The 21,060-nt window shown below is 39.5% G+C and overlaps 1 protein-coding gene across 2 annotated transcripts in view; it reads left to right on the top strand.

Moving 5' to 3' along the window:
• The window catches only part of LOC122792261 (CD2-associated protein-like), a 1,538,751-nt gene that overhangs the window by 375 nt on the left and 1,517,316 nt on the right, over positions 1-21,060 (top strand). The window lies entirely within an intron of this gene.

The following is a 21,060-nucleotide window of genomic DNA, read 5'->3' as shown; positions in this document are numbered from 1 at the left end:
ACTATAAGGCATAATCAGTATAAAAAATAGACTGCTTTTTAACTTCATGACATTTAGTCTGCAACTTTAGTTAGCTTCATCTGCAAGCAAATAGTTTTTGAGTTCTCATTGCAATCAGCTGTAAAGTAACGCAGTTCTTCTTACAGCATTGCTTTATGCTTTACAAGCAGGTGTTATTACCCCACTAACTTTATTCTTTCTGCAGAGTTAATCTGATCATCATTACTTCCTACGGACAAAGACATCAGTTGCATAGACTAGCTTATTATTATTATTTATTACCATTAACATGAAACCAGCAGTGGAGACAGCCAGGAATCATTTCTCTAACTTTCTCATTCTTATATATTTGTTATTCCTACAACTCGATATATTCCCATTAATATGAAACCAGCACCAGAGATAGTTAGGAATCACTTCTCTGCCTTTCTCATTCGTACGTGTGTGTGTGTGTGTGTGTGTGTGTGTGTGTGTGTGTGTGTGTGTGTGTGTGTGTGTGTGTGTGCGCGCGCGCATGTGTGTGCTATTCTTACAACTACATGTATAAACAGCAGAATGAGCAAACCTTTCTTAATTCCAAATATTCAGACTATTTACCTACAGCAATAACAAGTATGAGTTTTAGCAGGTACTACTTTGTGATTTAACCACTTCTCTACCTTGAATTTGTGACCTTCTTCAGTGATTTCTGTGGGTAGAAACCGAATGTAACTTTTTGATTACATCTTGATTTATATAGTACTATTGTGTTTGCATCACATTGATTGGTTAGCAGTAATTGTTATGTTGTACCCTCACCCTATTCTCTTGTAACTTCAAGGGTTGTAAGCGTGATCCTCAGAAGAATGTTAATTTAATTATATACTAAATTCTAAATTGCTCTTCTTTGAAGAATTCCACTTTTTGAGTTACAGTGATCTTGATGTTAGATATTATATATATATATATATATATATATAATATATATATATATATATATATATATATATATATATATATATACAAGTTGTTGAAAGTATCAATTGTCAAATGGACAAAAAGACAGTAGAGGTGACCCAAACACAGCTTATTGCATGTACTTGCTTTCTGTCAGTGCGAGATTGAGGTACAGTGCAGATAGAGGAATTTACCTGTTCCTCACAGTATTGCATGTTGGAGTTGGTATATATTATTAGCAGGGGGTATGAGGTAAAGCCCCCCTCTGCAAAAACCTGTTTCAAATGTTATTGGTTGGCGATTGACAAGTTGTGTTCGATCGCTTGCTATTTGCTACGTTGAGAGATATATAGCTATATCTATATTCATATCTGTATCTATATCTATATTGAAATATATATATGTGTGTGTGTCTGCATGTCCTGTGGATGTGGGGGAATACAGGGGAACTTGCCCCATACAGAAAATGCTTTAAGCATGTAACAGCAGCTTTTGCAGTGTACTGTTTGCCTTTTGGCTTTTCCAGGTTAGGGGTTGCCACAGCGGATCACCAGTCCGCAGACTGATTGGCAGTGAAGTTTTTTGGTGTCAAGTTGCAGTTCAGTGCCCAGCCTTCATGGAAGGCACACACACATGCACCTACCTTCATGTCTTTTAAAACTCACTCAACCACAGGGAGGACATGCAGACTCCCCACAAAAAGCGCTCCATGTGCTTAAACTCACTTTAATTTTGCTAGTGTTTGGACTTACATAATTAACTCTTGAATATCTAATTTTTCAGTTATCAATGGCTACTTCTTTCTACACTTTACTTTCTGTTTTCACACTATGGCATTTTTATTTCCTTATCTCTTCAATGACTTGGAATGATAACAATAAAAATAAATGTCTATAAATGTGGTGCAGTGGTTAATGTTGTCGCCTCACAGGAAGAGGTCCTCTGGTTTGATTCTTGGTAGGGGTGCCTTCTGTGCAGAGTCTGCATGTCTTTCCTGCGTTTGTGTGAGTTTTCTCTGGGTACTCCAGTTTTCTCCCACATTCCAAAAATATGCATGCATCCAGAGTGTTTCTCCCTAGGCCTGTGCTGAAAATAAGCTCTGTCCTCATCAGACTTTCCTGGTCAACAAATGTTAAATAAATAATAAATGCTATCTTTTGCTTCAGGGCCAGCAGTATTTTACAGTGACTACTGAAGAAAATAAATAATTGAAAACAGCTAAGAACTCAGGAACCAAATTTTATTTCAAGATACGCACCAAAAAAGACAAAACTCAAATAAAGCTGGCAGTTGAAGTATATTTATTTCCATACTGTTATAGATGTTTTTGGTTACTGCCTTTTCAGTGTTACAAAATACAGACTGATGCAAGCTTAAATAGCATACATCTACACTCATTACTTTGCAATTGGTACTTCACTTATTCGATTAAATTCCAAATTTTCTCACAACTTAAATGCCACTGATGCCACTTCATAAAGACATACACAGTTTAGTAGTATTAAAATGTGTATATCGAACACGCCCATTAGATCCTTAGGTTTTTGCCATTTCTAAATGTGCATGCAAACATGCCCATCAGATCCTTAGGTTTATGCCGTTTCTAAGGTACTTGTACATAAAGATTTTTTAGGGCCTTAGGTTGCCCCATTGTTTCTATTTGTGAAGGCATTACAGCAAAACCGGGGGCGTTTTTAGACAGTATTTGACAGAGTTGGATTCATATACTATGGACACACAAAACAGGTTATAAAAATCATAGGCTTTACTTGGTTAGAAGAGTATTACTGGATATTGATAAATGCGAGGACCCCATATATTTACTGAGCATTGCAGCAGTAAGTGCACTTTTGGAGGAAGGTCTCAATGTGAGTTTTATTTTTATCATAGGATCATAGGAGATTACTATGCTTATCGAACCGGAGGCCATTTTAAGCCTAGCCATTTCATCCCAATGTAATACCACAGAAATGCTAGTCAATACCCAAGATTGCATTTAGTGATGACACCCCATGTCCAGGAAGGATGTGAGCTCTATCCCTCCAGTATGACCCCATCCACTCATCCAGATTCCTCTTGAACAGTGTTATAGATGTGCTCGGTTTCACATGAATTGGTAGCCTGTTCCAAAGATGTAGCAGTCACTGAGAGATAAAGCTGTCCCTCCAGCATGTCCTATTTAAGTCACAGGCCATATTTAGGTCCCTGGAATGGAAAACCATATTCCCATTTGATTTACAGATATGCAACAACTTCATTAGGTTTGGGTCTTGGATTGCACTGTAGGCCAGGCATAAATCTCCCCTAAGAAGTCTATATGATAGTTGATCTGTGCAAGGCACACACTGGAGCCCCTTGATCTTTTTTGTTAGAAACCACTGAGGTCTCTCTAATTCCTGTGGGTGCTTAGTATGGTACATGACAAATGGGGCATTATACTCAATTATGGACTGGATAAGTGCTGAGTATGGGGGGCTTAAAACTTCCTTTGCTCTCGAGGTGATGCCTTTACTAGTTAAGTGTGCTGCGTAGAAAGCTTTCATAACTACAGTAGGCACATGGTGGTTGAAGTTAAGGTTGCAGCCAACTTGTGATCCCAGGTCCCTTACCACTTCATGGGTACTTAGGGTATTGTTGTTGATTTGATAGTGTGAGGGGACATAGTTTGTGCATAAGGGAATGATGATGCATTTCTTTGTATTCAGTTTGAAACCGTGACTAATACACCTGTCACTGGTCTATGTGAGATACTCCTGGAGTATACTGACATCATTTGGGGATTCAATGATTGCATCTAGTTTGTAGTTGTCTGTAAATTTGGTCAGTCACAACCTCTTAGTTTTGACCTGCACTTCTGAGAAATATACATCAAGCAGTAGGGGGCCCAGCACTGACCCCTGTGGCACCCCACTGGTAACAGGTCTGCTGGTTGAGTGCATGTCTGGTTTGTGAGCCAGTTGGCAACCCATCTTACAATGAAGGGGTTTACATTCAGTTTGCTCAATTTATTGGTAGTGTCTGAATGTGGGATTTTGTCAAAAACCTTTGCCAGGTTGAGGTGTGCTGTGTGCAAAGTTTTGTCCTCGTCAATTGCCTTGGCCACATTTTCAAAGAAATCCACCAGATTTAACAGGTAGGATCTGCCCTTCATGAAGCTGAATTGGGTAGGATCCAGGGTTTAGAGGTCACCTATGTCTGTATTTATGAGGTTCATAACAATACGTTCCATGGCCTTACAGATGAGGCTAGTCAGGCTTATAGGTCTCTAATTCCCCAGGTTTGTTGCTAGGCCACCTTTGTGGAGGGGAATAACTGTTGTTGGTCTTCATTCTGCAGAAACAAAGCCTGTGGTTAGACTATGATTGAAAAGGGTACTTAGTGGTCATGTTAGTTCATGTTTTAGCCTGTTTAGAAGACAGCCTGGGATGCCATCTGGTCCCATATACACTGTGTTTTTTACCTTGGACAAGGCTTTGAGGACCTGCTCTTCAGATATGTAGGGTGGGGAGTTTGAGGTAAGGTTTGTTCTAAGTTAGGAGGGGATAAGGGAGTGAAATTTTCACCAAACCTATCCACTAGTAAGTTTGCTATCTCCCTGGGGACAGTGTGTGTGATACCTTTGGCCACTAGTTCTGCACATGCTTGGGTCCTACTGTTTAAGTTATGTACGTAGCTATAAAAGGCCTTATTGTCATCCTTGGCTGTATTTGCTAAGTTTCTTTGAAAGGGGCCCTTCGAGAATTTGACAAGTTGTCATATTTGCCTGTTAAGGCTGAAGAGGGTGCTTATCCATTGTTGGGACCTTGCCTTTGTTTTCTTGGACAGCAACTATTCGTATTTATTGTAAGGTTTGTTGATGCTGGATGTCCACCATGGCAGCTTGCCTTTACTTGGGGCTCTGGCTTTGATTCTATCTGGTATGGCCGAGTTTATACACTTATACAAGTGACTGTACAGGGCTAGGGACTTTTGAGCTAGTGAGTTAGGGCTAGTGTAGTTTTCTCAGTTGATGATGGGATGATTGAAATCACCCATAATCAGTGTGTTGGGTAAAATTTGGATTGTCTCCAGTTTAGTCAAGCAAGCTTCTTGGGTATCATGATCCATGGGATGGGGTGCATAACTGGCTATGACTTGAATGGGGGTCTTACCTACTGTAACATGGGCTTGGAGTAACTCCAAGTAGTTGTCCTGTCTAACTAGGCAGGAGGTGAATTTATCTCTAATATAGATTGAAACACTGTCTCCTTTGGTTTTCACATGTTCATTTTGTGGTCTAAAGGTGTGGAAGGCATTGTAGCCTTGCAAAGCTGGGGTAATCTCTGAGCCTTTGAATCAGATTTATGTGACTGCACAGACATCTACATATTCTAGTGATTGGAGTGCTTCCAGGGAGTGCAATTTTTGGTTTAAGCTCCTATCACTGAGTAGCATGATCCTTATTTTGTTCTGATTGGTTAATTTCATGTCAGTAATTTTGTTTTCAAGACCTTGCCTAAAAAAGGAACTACGGGGGAGGCAAGAGCCTTTTCCAGCAGCCTAGAGGTGCCAGTTGCAAACCATCTCTGACAAAGCAGCGAGGTTTGTTTATCATGATTTCCCAGGCTGACAGGAACTTGATCCCCTTTAAATGATACCAAAAACTGAGACAATTATTGAAATCAATCATTTTTTGTTTATATTGTGGCATCATTCTAGGTGAGGGTAGTATGTTGCTCAAGGCTAGGTACATACCTGCCTAGGACACATACTCAGAAAGCTCAACCACGTCTCTCTTCATATAGTCTAGTGAGGTACGTCTCAGATCATTCACACCAACATGAACTATGACAGACTCATATCAGTACTTGTTGCTGAGAGACCTGAGTGCATGCATGATCTGATGAATCCTGGGACTGGACAAGCAGCTGACTGTGACTTTCTCCTTGTCCAGCCTGTTGAGTGGGACATTCGTACTCACTACTGAGTCTTCAATGACAAGAAAATTTGGTTTTTGAGTGTTGCATCTTACTGGCTTAGTGGGTAAGACACTGGTGTTGCTATGTGTCATGTGTACTGTGGGGACTGTGTTAGTTGCAGCAGTTTTGTGTTTTGGAGGTCTCTGGTGTTTCAGTAATTTTTTTGAGAGAACCTCTGCTTATGTGTATTTATGTGTTTGATGCATACTATGTGTTTGAGTAGTGGTATGTGTATGAGATGTGGTACTATGAGCATATGTAGTGGTGAGTGAGTTGACAACCTTCTCTGTGTTACTGTCTTAAGTGAGAGAGAGCATGGCATGGATTCTAGACTGTTGGTGTAAATACATCTCTCGCACTCTGTACTAGAGTGTGTTATTAGTAGAGGGTTGTCTGTGTACATAAGTCAATTGCTACACTGCCTCAAGAGACCCAAGTCAACAGGAGAAACAAGGGTAGTCAAACTGTCCATAATGCTAGGTTGAAGACTGTTGTCACTAGGGCTGGCTATTCAGAATCGATCACGGAGGAGCTCAGTGGATGATTATTTCTGCCTGGGTTTTAGGGAACATTTGTTGAGTTTAACTGTCAGGCTTTGGCAGGGGTAATTTGTTGAATTTAACTGTCCGGCTTTGGCATATACCTGCATGACAGTGCATGGTGCTGCATAATGCACAAACAAGCAACAACCTGGTCAAATGCAGGTCCTAAATACCAGAAGCTAAAAACTTGAAACAATCTTTAAAAAGATTCAAAAGGACCAATGAGGATGCTTATTTCAAGCCCTAGACTTGTCTCTCTTTACCAGACAGATCCAATCAGCACAATTCTTTCACAAAGGTGCAGATAGGCCCCTTCCCATCTAAGATGGAAGGGGCCTACCCTAAGGAGTAATTTGAATATATCCCATGCCACCTCTAATACAAGAGGTTTAAGGTATGACACAGTAGAAAGTCTAGGTTTGCTAGATTTTTCTTTTTGTTTTTTAACCGATTGTTTTTTCTGTGTGACCTTTTTACTTATTGTTTTAATCTAAGATGGCCTGGAAAATGTGCTCAGAACAAATAAAAACACTACAAACAGTTCCAGATGCAGCAAGTCTGTATTTGGACTATGCTACAGCTACTGGCTACCCTAGTCTTAGCAGGAAACACTAGAGAATGCTTAAAACAGCAGGAAAATAGCAGTGAGACACTAAAATGTTTAAAACAGCAAAAAAATCAGCAAGGAGGCTCTAAAGAATGTTTTAAACAGTTAACAGATCAGCACTGCTTGGTGGGAAAACCAGAACAAGCAGAACAGATAGCTTAAAAACTGTGAAAAATAAAAAAAGCTTTGTAAATGGTGAAAACAGCAATAACATTTGATTTAACAGGCACAATAAAGCAGGCAATTTCAGTACAACAGTGTAGTTTAGTACACAGTGAATAAATACAGTATAAAAGTAGGCAGCAGGTAATAAAAAGTGCAGTAAATAGTATAAATAAGCATAAAAACAGGCAACTTATTTTTTGGAAGATCCGAAGCCTTTGGTCATTTGGTATCTCAGCTCAGAGTTGTGGACCACCTCAGTTCAGCTTATAGTTTTCTCTCATCTATTGGTATTCTGAATATGAATGACAATATTATTTAGAGCAGGCTGGTTTGGAAATAGGGGATCTTTTTGTCCCCATGTATGCTAATTTATTGATGTCTGCCTTTGAAAATAAATGTGTCTAAGTCTGGATTTTTTTAAGACTGTTGTTTATTATGGTAGATATATAGAGAACCTACTTTTGTGACAAAGCACTATTTAATGGGTTTTTGACAAGTTAAATAAGAATGAGGAAGGTTTGCTTTCTGCAGGATACATGAACATGAAATATATTCAAATTTTGGATGTAACACTGATTGGAATGGTTTGTCAAAAGGTGAACAGTGTGTTTAGCTTAAGGACACAGGTGCTTTAACTTGCTATCACCTGACAGTACGCACCTGCCCCTTTAATTAATGGCCTACCACATTCAGAGTTTTTGCAAGACAGCAGAAATATAAGATCGGACCTTTAAGAAGGGAAAAAGCAGGTTTCTGACACATTGTATTTAAGAGGTTAGCATGTTAAATCGGTGCAATTAAACATGAATAAGGTAGAGCAGTAAAGAAAAAAGATGTATTCCAATGCCATATGAGTCTACAGAGAAAAGAGAGGAATAGAATATAGGCATGCTATATGTAATAACTACATATAGCAAGTTTTCTGAACAAACGGAACAAATATTTTAAAGTAATAGTCCATTTTGCTATTTGAACCACAAATCATAGCTATCCTTCCCACTTTTATTGTATTTTCCTTCAGGAGGTCTATGCATTTATATCAAATATTAACCTGCAGTAGACTTCAGCTTATAGTATCTTGTTTACAGACTTACAAAAATTGACAGGTAGTGTCCTAATATCTGAATTTTTTTTTTTGGTCATCTCATTTCCTGTCTTGGTAGCAAAAAACAACATATTTTCCTGATTTCCTGAAAACACACACACACACACACACACACACACACACACACACACACACACACACACACACACACACACACACACACACACACCTCTCCTGCTGCAGTAGTCATTGATAAGTTTGTGCTATGCCACAGGCGAACATCAGAGTCTTCTTCAACTTGTTTTTGTTTTTTCAAACATCTGTATTGAATATGTGCACTTATGTGTGCGTGTGTGTGTGCTTCTCTCTATATACTCTTGTTCTATCTCTCTATGTACACAAACATACACACACACACACACACACACACACACACACACACACACACACACACACACACACACACACACACACATATATGTGTGTGTATATATATATATATATATATATAGAGAGAGAGAGAGAGAGAGAGATAGAGAATATCACAATAGAATCGTGTTGTTTTTGTCATGCTTCTCTGACTATATAATTCTGTATGATCCCCATACATGTGCTCATGTGTGTGTATATGTAAGTTTTGGTACCGATTTTTAAGAATAATGGTGATGTGCAGAGCTGCAGTAACTACAGAGGGATTAAAATGATCAGTCACAGCATGAAGTTATGGGAAAGAGTAGTGGAAGCTAGGTTAAGAAAGGAGGTGATGATTAGTGATCAGCAGTATGGTTTCATGCCAGGAAAGAGCACTACAGATGTGATGTTTGCTCTGAGAGTTTTTATGGAGAAGTACAGAGAAGGTCAGAAGGAGTTGCATTGTGTCTTTGTGGATTTAGAGAAAGCATATGACAGGATGCCTAGAGAGGAGTTGTGGTATTGTATGAGGAAGTCAGGAGTATCAGAGAAGTATGTAAGAGTGGTGCAGGATATGTACGTGTGTAGTGTGACAGTGGTGAGGTCTGCGGTGGGAGTGATGGATGCGTTTAAGGTGGAGGTGAGGTTACATCAAGGATCAGTTCTGAGCCCTTTCTTATTTGCAATGGTGATGAACAGGTTGACAGACGAGATCAGACAGGAGTCCCCGTGGACTATGATGTTTGCAGATGACATTGTGATCTGTAGTGAGAGTAGGGAACAGGTGGAGGAGACCCTGGAGAGATGGAGATATGCTCTAGAGAGAAGAGGAATGAAGGTCAGCAGGACTAAGACAGAATATATGTGTGTGAATGAGAGGGAGGATAGAGGAATGGTGAGGATGCAAGGAGTAGAGGTGGCGAAGGTGGATGAGTTTAAATACTTGGGGTCAATAGTTCAGAGTAATGGTGAGTGTGGAAGAGAGGTGAAGAAGAGAGTACAGGCAGGATGGAGTGGGTGGAGAAGAGTGTCAGGAGTGATTTGTGACAGACGAGTACCTGTAAGACTGAAAGGGAAGGTCTACAAGAGGGTAGTGAGACCAGCTATGTTATATGGGTTGGAGACAGTGGCACTGACAAAAAGGCAGGAGTTTGAGCTGGATGTGGCAGAGTTAAAGATGTTAAGATTTGCACTGGGTGTGATGAGGGTGTCAGGATTAGGAATAAGTATATTGGAGGGTCAGCCCAGGTTGGAAGGTTTGGAGACAAAGCCAGAGAGGCAAGATTATGTTGGTTTGTACATGTGCTGAGGAGGGATGCTGAGTATATTGGGAAAAAGATGCTAAGGATGAAGCTACCAGGTAACAGGAAAAGAGAAAGGCAAGGCCTAAGATAAGGTTTATGGATGTGGTGAGAAAGGACATGCAGGTGGTTGGTGTTACAGAGCAAGATGCAGAGGACAGGAAGAAATGGAAATAGGTGATCCGCTGCGGCGACCCCTAATGGGAACAGCCGAAAGAAGATGATGATATATATATATATATATATATATATATATATATATATATATATATATATATATATATATATATGTATATAATTTTTCCCCTCTTGATGACAACATTGGCTAAATAGTAATAACTTTATTTACATCAAGAAATTAACTGGCTACGAATATTAGGTGCCAACACATTCCTTTATTTTACAAAAAAAGCTCCAAATTCATACCCCTTTCAGAAGTTATTCTTGGGTAGGGCTTATGTCCTTTCCCCACTGTTGTGCAACAACAGACTTGGTTTATAATTAACAGGGGGGTTTACAGGTGCAACCCCACATGGGAGCTTGCCCCCTGCAAAACACCAACAGATGTGCTAATATCTAAACATGTAGAAAGCCATTATAAAAACTGACAAAATCAAATCACATTTTATCAATGTCTTGCACGGTGCAGGACAGCTTTGCATTATTCATTTTTAAGGCACAGATTAGAAAGCCGATGTACATTAAATAGCATAGTGGAGAGCTGCATACTGGTTTGAAAGTGCAGCAGTGGATTGTGGTAATATGAGTCTTTTTAGTCTGGCAGAGAACAAGATATATCATTGAGAACTGCAGTGATGAAATGAAGAGTACTACAGGTTAATTGTGGAGGAAGGTCACTTATTTACTCAATTTAATGTCTGTAAAACTTTATCCTGGCTTTGTGGACTAGTGTACATTTGAGTGAAGCAAACTGTAACACCTCACTGAGTGTCATCTATTTATAGGTATTGAAAAACATAATTTATATAATAATGGTCCTTAACCAAATCCTATCTTTCTTCTACCAAAAAATATTGCTGTCACTGAGATTAACATGATCCTTGGGCTTTTACAAAGGCATGAGCACTACTGTACATATACGGGCACTTTTAGGTTTAAGGCGTGAGCACTACTGTACATGTATGGACACCCTTGGACTTTAAGGCGTGAGCACTGTTGTACAAATATGAACACCCTTGGACTTTAAGGCATGAGCACTATTGTACAAATACGGATACCCTTTATTGTACATATACGGACACTTTTAGGTTTAAGGCATGAGTACTGTTGTATATATATGGACACTTTTAGGTTTAAGGCATGAGTACTATTGTACCTATACGGACACTTTTAGGTTTAAGGCGTGAGTACTATTGAACCTATACAGGCACTTTTAGGTTTAAGGCTTGAGTACTATTGTACATATATGGACACTTTTAGGTTTAAGGCATGAGTACTACTGTACCTATATGGACACTTTTAGGTTTAAGGTGTGAGTACTATTGTACATATACGGACACTTTTAGGTTTAAGGCATGAGTACTATTGTACATATATGGACACTTTTAGGTTTAAGGCATGAGTACTATTGTACATATACGGACACTTTTAGGTTTAAGGCATGAGTACTATTGTACATATATGGACACTTTTAGGTTTAAGGCATAAGTACTATTGTACATATACGGACACTTTTAGGTTTAAGGCATGAGTAGTATTGTACATATACAGACACTTTTAGGATTACTCTGGCTATTCTACAATTGCCATGCAATTAGTTATTAGTGATCTCTAATGTACCGCTTGTTGTGTTGCTCAACTCATGCAGCCATTGTAGAATGTACAGCAATGATTTATTCACCAAACCTGTTTGCAAGAACCTCTATGGGACTTGTTCTTTTCTCAAAATCTGAAACTCCTAGGATTATCTAATCACAAATTGCCTTTACAACTATTTCAGAATTCACAATTTATAATAATAACTGCTAAAAGATTTACTTAGAAATCAACTGACTTCCAGAATCCTAACGTGGTTAATAGATTCAAGGTGATTGCCAAATTAAAACAACATAAAAGTGTGCATTTTCATTGTAGATTACTTTATATTACAGCATAGTCAAATTATAAGTAGTTTCTGTATACCTCTTCATCATAATACAAATGTCACTGAGGATTCTAGCTAACTGAAATAACATTAATTACATTTTTGCCTTTGATCTTCATTTGTATATACTGCATATTTTATTTCACTTTTTTAAATGTCAGTCAATTTGAAACTGAAATTGCTTCCTCCTTTAAGAATATGTGCTTTACCACTGACAACAGCATCTCTTCTGTACACAGCAGTTTATTGGTTAACTTTGACTTAAAAACCTTAAGTAAGATAAAGTAATACAGATGTTATCTTGTGTTATTCTCTTATAAGGTATAAGATATGATACACTGTACAGCCTTGTGTTGCTATGTAAATATAAAACAGCTAGTATAATGGCAGTTGGATCCAAATATATATTTTTATTTTAGTTTAGTAAGCAGATTCTTGATTACAATAAGCAATAGCCCATTTTAGCCATAACCCAGGGTAAAGTACAAAAAAAAGCTATGAAGAGCAAGAATATTATTACTTTAGATAAAAAAATGTCATAAGATAAGGAGCAAAAATATTTCTAAACTTGATAATTTTAGGCATGTAAAATAATAAATGTGACAGAAAAGCAAGGAAAATTGAAGTTTCAGTTTAACAGCTGCTATAAGTATTTGTGTCACACAAATGATTTGAACCTCCATCTCTCCTGCTTAGTCAGCTTCATCAGTCTGTTTGCCTCTATATTTACAGTTGGCTTTATTTTCAGAGTAGCTCTTTGGACTTTGTGGAAATGAAAGAAAAAATGCAGGATTAGACTGACTGTGAAAGTAGACAGAATTCTACACTTTTGAACCACAGACTAAAAAGGCGTTGCTGTAACAGTATAGATTGTATTGAGGGAATTGTTAGTAATAACAAAGAGAAGAGAGTAGTACATGACTGTAGCAATTGTTGAAAAAGAATGAAGAAGTGAAAGTCTGACAGTGGGCCCAGATTGAGTAGTTTGTAAATGAGTGGAGGTCACCATCGTGGAAAAAACTCAAGTGAACTGAACCCTCACATTAAGTCACTGTTCAAACTTAGCCTTACTACAGGATATGTACCCAAAGAATGGCATACAGCTACAGTGGTCCCACTCCACAAAGGTGGTGCCACAACGGACCCCGGAAACTATCGCCCCATAAGCCTGACTAGTCTGGTCTGTAAAGCTATGGAGCGTATTATCATGGAACTCATAAACAAAGACATTGGGAACCTCCAGACACTGGACCCTACCCAATTCAGCTTTGTTAAGGGCAGATCTTGCCTCTTAAACCTAGTTGATTTCTTTGAAACAGTTAAAAAAGCCATAGATGAGGGCAAGGTAGTCCGCACAGCCTACCTGGACCTCGCAAAAGCCTTTGACACAATACCCCACTCGGGCATCATAAATAAGCTTACCAGCTTAAATATCAACCCCTATATCACAAGATGGGTTGCAAACTGGCTCAGAGATAGAACCCACATGGTCAGAATTGCAGGTGCCATGTCCAAATCCAAACCAGTTACAAATGGCGTCCCACAGGGCTCAGTTCTGGGACCTCTCTTGTTCGGTATATACTTCTCTGAGGTTCAGGCTAACACGGGGGGATTATGGCTGACAAAGTCCGCAGATGACTGCAAACTGGGGGCCATAATCGAATCTCCAGCTGACACAAGCATCCTCCAAAAGGGTCTCACAGAGACAGATGCTTGGTGCCAGAGCCACTGCCTCAAGCTAAATGCTAAAAAGTGCATAGTCATCCCTTTTGGGAAAAACAAGGTGCCCACAAATTACCACATAGGTGGTAATCCATTATGTACGGAAGAAGTAATTAGAGATTTGGGGACAAACGTAGATAGTAATCTCTCCTTTGATAATCACGTTGCCAAAGTGGTTAGAAAGACCTTCTATATAGCCCACCTTATCACGAAAGGGTTCGCATCTAGATCAAGAGAGGTCATTGTGCCCCTCTACTCATCACTCATCAGGCCCATAATTGAGTACAATGCCCCTTTTGGGATGTACCTTAACCGACACCTGCAGCAACTAGAAAGACCCCAAAAGTTCCTCACCAAGAGGATCATGGGCTACAAACAGATGTCCTATGCAGCTCGACTAAAGAAACTCCAGCTCTACCCAGTTGCTTACTGCCTACTCAGAGGCGATCTATGCCTGACGTATAAAGCCATGTCAAACCCAGAATTAATGGACATGCTCCACCTCAAAAAATCCAAGTCCCTTAGAGCTACACGATCCAGGGACCTAAACCTCAGCACAAAAATAAATAGGACATGCTGGAGGGATAGATTCATTTCCCAGAGGCTCCCCTCACTCTGGAATAGAATCCCAATTCATATTAGACATAGCCCCTCGCTGACCCTCTTCAAGCGAAATCTTGACGCGTGGATGGGAGATCGCAAATTCACCCCTGTGATCTCTTCTGTGTCCCTGCTAGACAAAGGCACAGTAAACTAATCTTAAACGGGTACCTTCTGTGACCTACTTTAAAGAGGCACAGTAGGCTAATCTAATATGGAGGCGGAAGCCAAATACACTCTGGCTAGGTTTATAAATGCCCTAGGGCAGATAGCCTAGTATCTACCTATGAACCTATGGAAGACAACTAATTTCAGCCAATATGTTAATTAAATTGCTGCTCTCTAAATAATGAGAGAAGCGTGAACATCCAGATTATATGCCAGATTTATAAACCATTAGGTGAGCTGCAAGGTATTGATGAAGCTATATGCAATGGAAAATACCTTTTTGCCCACATAGTGGTGTTTGATGTTAGTTTTTTTGCCCATATAATAGCATTTATTTTCCTTTAGCATGCTGAATATTGGGCATCTATGGCATCAGTGTCCCCCTCTTGATGTAAGCTCATTGTCAGGTTGGTGGAGGCAGCAGCACATTCAACTGGTTAGTTAATTATTAAGCCACTCTGAGGAGTAGTGCAGTATGCTATCTTAATTAATTATTCATGAGGTGCTCCATTTGGAACCCTCTTTTTGCATCATTGGCTGCTCACCAGACCTGTGTAAATCAAAATGCTTGGTTTTTTTTTGTATTTGGCTCTATTTCACTAGTGTCTGTAGTTAGTGATCAGATATAGAAGCATTTCTATGTATTGTCAGGGCATACTGTACCATGGGTATGTAGTCTTCCTTGCCTATGTTCATAGGTTCATAGTAGGTTACTAAGCTAATGGCCCTAGAGCCCTTAGAAGCCTAGCCATGTTATACGCAAGTTACCCTTACAATCTTAGCCATGTTATATCAGAGTTACCCTAAATGACCTTGGTTAGATGGGTGTTATTAGCACATCCATGTCTAAGGTCAGCACCAACTACCTCTGTCCATGAGGGACACTGGCACCACACATGGAATGAATTTGCTGTTTCCCATCCAGTTGTCCAGGTTACGCTTGAATATCATCAGTGTGGAGCTCTGCTTTACGTGAATTGGGAGTCTACTTGAAAGGAGCGGCAATCTCTGGGAGATACATCTGTCTCTCCAGCATGTTCTGCTGATGTCACAGGCTAGGTTGAGATCCTTGGAGCGAGTGACTCTTGTCCCATTTGATTTGCAGATGTGCAGCACTTCCATTAGGGCAGAGTCAGAGACTGCTGTGTAGGCCAGGCACAAGTCATCTCTCAGCAACCTATAAGATACAGAGTACAGTGACAGGACTTTTAGTCTATTCATGTAAAACATGGTATAGAGGCCCTGAATTTTCCTTGTGAGAAACCTCTGTGGTCACTCCAGCTGCTGCAGGTGTCTGGTGAAGTGCATGCCAAAGGGGGCATTGTACTCTATTAGTGCTCTAATGAGGGCTGAGTACAGTGGAGTTATAACATCCTTAGAGCTGGATGTAATGCCCTTACTTATGAGATACTCAATGTAGAAGGCTTTCATTACCACTGCTGAAACATGGTGATCAAAGTTTAGATTTCTATCAACCCGAGTTCCCAAGTTTCACACCACTGGGTTTGAGCTTGGAGGTGCTGTCAATACTGTAATTAGTAGGGTATTCCTCTTTACCAAAGGGGATAATAATGCACTTTTTTGCATTTAGTTTTAGTCCGTGGCTTTGGCACAAATCATTTGTCTGTGTCAGCCCTTTCTGTAATATATTAACATTCAAAGAAACTTTGTCATTTAGGAAACACAAGTGCTACCTAAACAAAATTTCGAGTGTCAGCTCTTTCACAGGAGAAAACAAACACAAAAAAGACAGACATGATAGGTATTAAAGAATAAACAATAACTATAGTAAAAAATTAAATATCTAAGTAGCTGACGCACATGCTTGTACACTATTTATTACACTGGACAACACTGCTAGATAACACATGAAAAGAAAAGTACACTATACACAGAGGGGAGATTGGGTGATATTGTACATAAGGAAGTGACTTGAATTGCAACTCAATGAGAATATATTAATTTTAGTATGCAATAAATAGAATTACTGTATGGAGAGAAAAAGAAAAAGAATGCGAGTGTAACAATCTATTATAGTTTTGATACATCCACATTTATGTCTGCATTAATGAGTCTTATTGCAGTTGGATAAAAACTGCTCATGAATCTGGAGGTCCTGGAGCAGATACTCTTTTAACCTTCTAGCAGAAGCAAGTTTAGTGAACCAACCATACTCTGGATGAGAAGTGTCACTCAGTATTTTGTGGGACCTCTTTTTACATCTCAGTTCAAAGAGGTCCTGTAAGGTAGGAAGACTAGTGCCAATGATCCTTTCTGCTGTTCTTATTATTCTCTGCAGCTTCTTCCTTTTGGCCATTGTGTTGTTACCGAACCATAAAGTGCAGTTACTGGTTATAATGCTCTCAATATATATATATATAATCTCCAGGGACTTTTTAGTTTGGACTCTCTCCACTTCTTCACCATTTATATTGAGGGGCAGGTACATGGCAAGCTATTTCTGAAGTCAATAATAATTTCTTTTGTTTTATTGATGTTCAAGTCCAAATTGTTGTTGCACAATTCAATTAGGGAGTTGACCTCATTCCTATACCCTCTCTTCATCACCACTTATGAGTCCTACCACTATGGTATCATCTGCAAATTTGATGATGTGGTTGTTGCTAGCTTTTGCAGAGCAGTTGTAGGTAAGGACTGTAAACAGTAGAGAACTCTGCACACAACCCTGGGGTACTCTGGTGTTGATTGTAATACTCTCAGTTGCACAGCCCTTTAATTATGCCAAGGTTGATTAGCTTTTCTATAAGTTGCATTGAAATCACTGTATTGAATGCCGAGCTGAAATCTATGAACAACAGCCTGGTATAATTGTTCTTCTCTTCAAGGTGCTCCAATGTGAGGTGAAGTGCCACTGAAATGGCATCAGCAGTTGATCTCTTTGCCTGGTAGGCAAACTGTAGTGGGTCATAGGATTGGGGTAGTACTGTAGTCAAATGCCTTTTAACCAGTCTTTCAAAGTAATTCATCACATTTGATGTAAGAGCCACCGGCCTGTAATCATTTAGACAGGTGGGGTTGGCTTTTTTGGGAAGAGGGATTATGTTGGTAAATTTGAAGCATAGGTATTGAAGATGTCTGTCAGGATTATGCTGAGTTGGTCTGTACAACCTTTCAATACTTTCCCCAGAATGTTATCAAGGCCAGCAGCCTTCCTGAGCTTCACTTTTCTCTGTTGGTTCCTTTTGGTCATCGAGAATCTTTACAGCCTCCAAGTTATTTTTCTCTTCAAATCTGCCAAAAATGTGTTTAGACTGTCCAAAAATTCAGTGCTATCATTGCACTGAGCTGACTTGGTCTTGTAATCAGTTAGCTATTGAATACCAGGCCACAGGCTTCTTGAGTCTTTTGCATCCTCAAAGCGCCCTTGTATCCTCTTTCCATACTCCCTCTTGGCCTCCTTGATACCCTTTTTTAGATTAGCCCTTGCCACACTTAGACCCTTCTTATCCTTTGCCCTGAAAGCAGTGTTTCTTGCCCTCAGCAACTTGTGCACATTGCTGTTTAGCCATAGTTTTTGGCTGGCTCTTACTTTAGTATTTTTGATGTTTGTTACATCCTCCACTCATTTGGATATATAAGCCATAGTTGTCTCAGTATTTTTATCTATGTTCACCAGATTGTTTACTGTGGCTGCCTCCCTGAAGACATCCCACTTTGTGGTTTCAAAGCAGTCCCTGAGACTTTCCATGGCTTCTTCATGCCAGACCCTAATTTGGACATTATTGAGGGACTCGATGATTGTGCTCAGTTGTAATCTTCAGTGAATTTGGTAAGCCACAGACAGTCTACTGTAGCCTGGACTTCTGAAAAATAGTTTCCAAATAGTAACGGCCCACTACAGATCCTTGTGGTACACCACTGGAGACTGGTCTACTGGTAGTGGTGGAGTCCCCTACTTTAACAGTGTGTGTGTTCTGTCTGTCAGCCAGTTGTCTACCCATCTAGTGATGTAAGGGTTGATCCCCAGCTGGGATAGTTTCTCAATGATACTTGAGGAGGAATTGTGTCAAAAGCCTTCACCACATCAAGATAGGCAGTATGCACTGTCTTACCTTTATCCATGGCTTTGGTGACATTCTTAAATAAGTCTACCAGGTTTAACAAGCATGATCTACCCTTAATGAAGCCAAAGTGGGTTGGATCAAGAGTTTGAAGGTTGTTTATGTCCTTGTTGATGAGGTCCATGATGATTCTTTCCATGGCCTTGCAAATGAGATCATAACTGAGTATAATAACTGAGATCACATTACCTCAGAGATAGTGGGAATAGTTATTTTGCAGTAACACCACCTATTCCCTTTACCTCTGAGGTAACGCACCCTTAAAGTTTGTATATTTGTTTGTTGGGTGCAGGAGATGCAACCTTCCACATCGAGGGGCAGAGCTATGTCCACAGTAGGGAACTTATGCAGCTGCCTGGGGCCTATTTTGACTAGGGGGAGCAGTTGCACTATAAAATAAATCTTGTGCAATCTTTCATTCCTCAAAATGGAGGGGGATGTGTAGGAGATGGCAACTAAGTGTGTGTGTGTGTGTGTGTGTGTGTGTGTGTGTGTGTGCGCACGTGTGTGTGTATGTGTCTGTCTGTGTGTGTGTGTGTGTGTGTGTGTGTGTGTGTGTGTGTGTGTGTGTGTGTGTGTGTGCGCGCATGCATAATGCTCCATTTAGGGGCACTAAGTGACTTTCCTCAGGATCAAACCCTGAACCTCAATTATTGGCAAGCAAGTGCCTTAAATTTCCACACCAACTGCCAGTTCTCCTTTTTTTTTTATTTTTTTGTTTGTTTTTGTAAATCACTGAGGATTACAGTCTGTCAGTGTCAGTCAGAGAGTTTCATAGTTGTGTTGTTCAGTGTCAGTAGTACAACAGGTAGCACAGGTTGGTGCAGAAGGCTGTGGTTTCACTTCCCACACCCAGAAGATTGATTACTGTCACTACTATGCAGCATAAAGTGGGGGTAGGGCAGAAGTATGTGCATTGTACTCCTGAATGTACCCTCCTTTGGATGAGATACCTAGTAACTATGAACCTGTTGTCAGTTTGCTGCCATTCCCTATTGCATATCACCAGTACACTTTTTTTTCTTAATGCAACATAGGCAAGTAATTCTTCAAGGGCAGCAGGCAGTGAATTTGTAGATGAAGCACTGAAATGTAAAACTGTTTGCCAGCAGCACCCTCTTCATTAGTTACAGTTCTCTTTTTAATGTGAAATTATTCAGACTTTTGTCTTAATTCTGCAGAGATTGTGCATGTTGACTGATGTTGGTCAATTTTAATGACAGCAAGTTGACTGGCCTTTTATCCTTGAAATGTTCTGAAATGGGAAGTTCTCTCATTATTGTTTCATAAGTTTTTTCACTGCTTATTGGAAAAATGTTCAAACTACAAAAATTAAAACACACTGCTGTATTAAACAAGGAATATAATGTAATACAAAGTGGAAGGTGAATCATGCATGGTCATAAAATGTGTGCAGGGGATCCATGGTTTGAAAATGGCCCAGAGGTACACATAATCCACCACTGAACAGATGAATTTTCTATGAATGTGGGTTTCAATTCAGTTTAAATGAATGTGAGTTTCAAGAAGAAAATAGTATCACACTGACAGGTTTGAACAGTATTGATGATAACTGGGGAGAAAGAGCCAAATAATGGGAACACTGGAATGGCAGCTGGGGCCTTGATCCAGTACCCTGCCTAAGGCCCCATTTGACCATGACCTAGGTCTGTTGAGGGGTGCAGGGATAACAAGTTTTACTGTATAAACACTGAGAATTTAACCTTTTGTTTGATGTTTACATTTTATAATTGCATTTCTAAATTCAACTATTATAAGATTACTAATTGTCAGTTACGCACGTGATCTAGATAATAAAACTGTTTTCTTTGATGCATCAGTCTGTTATGATAAGGAATGGCATCAACATTTGTCTTATGTTCATAAAACAATGTTTTTAAATTTGATCTTAGCATTCCAGATATTTTGCCCTTTCATGTCTGTGCCTTGCATCTTCTTCTTCTTTTGGCTGCTCCTGTTAGGGGTCACCACAGAGGATAATCTGTTTCCATTTCTTCCTGTCCCCTGCATCTTGTGCTTTGCATAATGCAATGAATAATGCCTGAGAGTGTGGGCATTATTGGGGATGTAGTGGACCACCAAGGGCCAGAGGGCCTCTACATTCCTGGAAGGCCCATTATTTGCCTTATAATGCCCACCTTGAAAACCATTATTGTAATTAGATAATGGGATATCTGTTAAATTGTTTCATATTTGTTTTTTTTTTTAATTAGTATACACATTTTTTAATATTTTGAAGTAAAATAGTTCCTCTGTCTAATGTATAAAAGTTGCTAGCATATGTAATTGTTGTTGGAGAAATTGTTTTACCATAGTAGTTTTCCAATCCTTTCTGATTACTCAAATTGTTAACCTCTGACTTTCAGAAGGTATTTTTCCATTTATCTTAGGTTCATAA

Source organism: Protopterus annectens, chromosome 1.part2 (assembly GCF_019279795.1).
Source record: "Protopterus annectens isolate FY-2018-M chromosome 1.part2, PAN1.0, whole genome shotgun sequence".
Taxonomy (NCBI): Eukaryota; Metazoa; Chordata; order Ceratodontiformes; family Protopteridae; genus Protopterus; species Protopterus annectens.
Note: the sequence above shows the minus strand (reverse complement) of the source record. Positions and strands in the feature narration are given on the sequence as shown.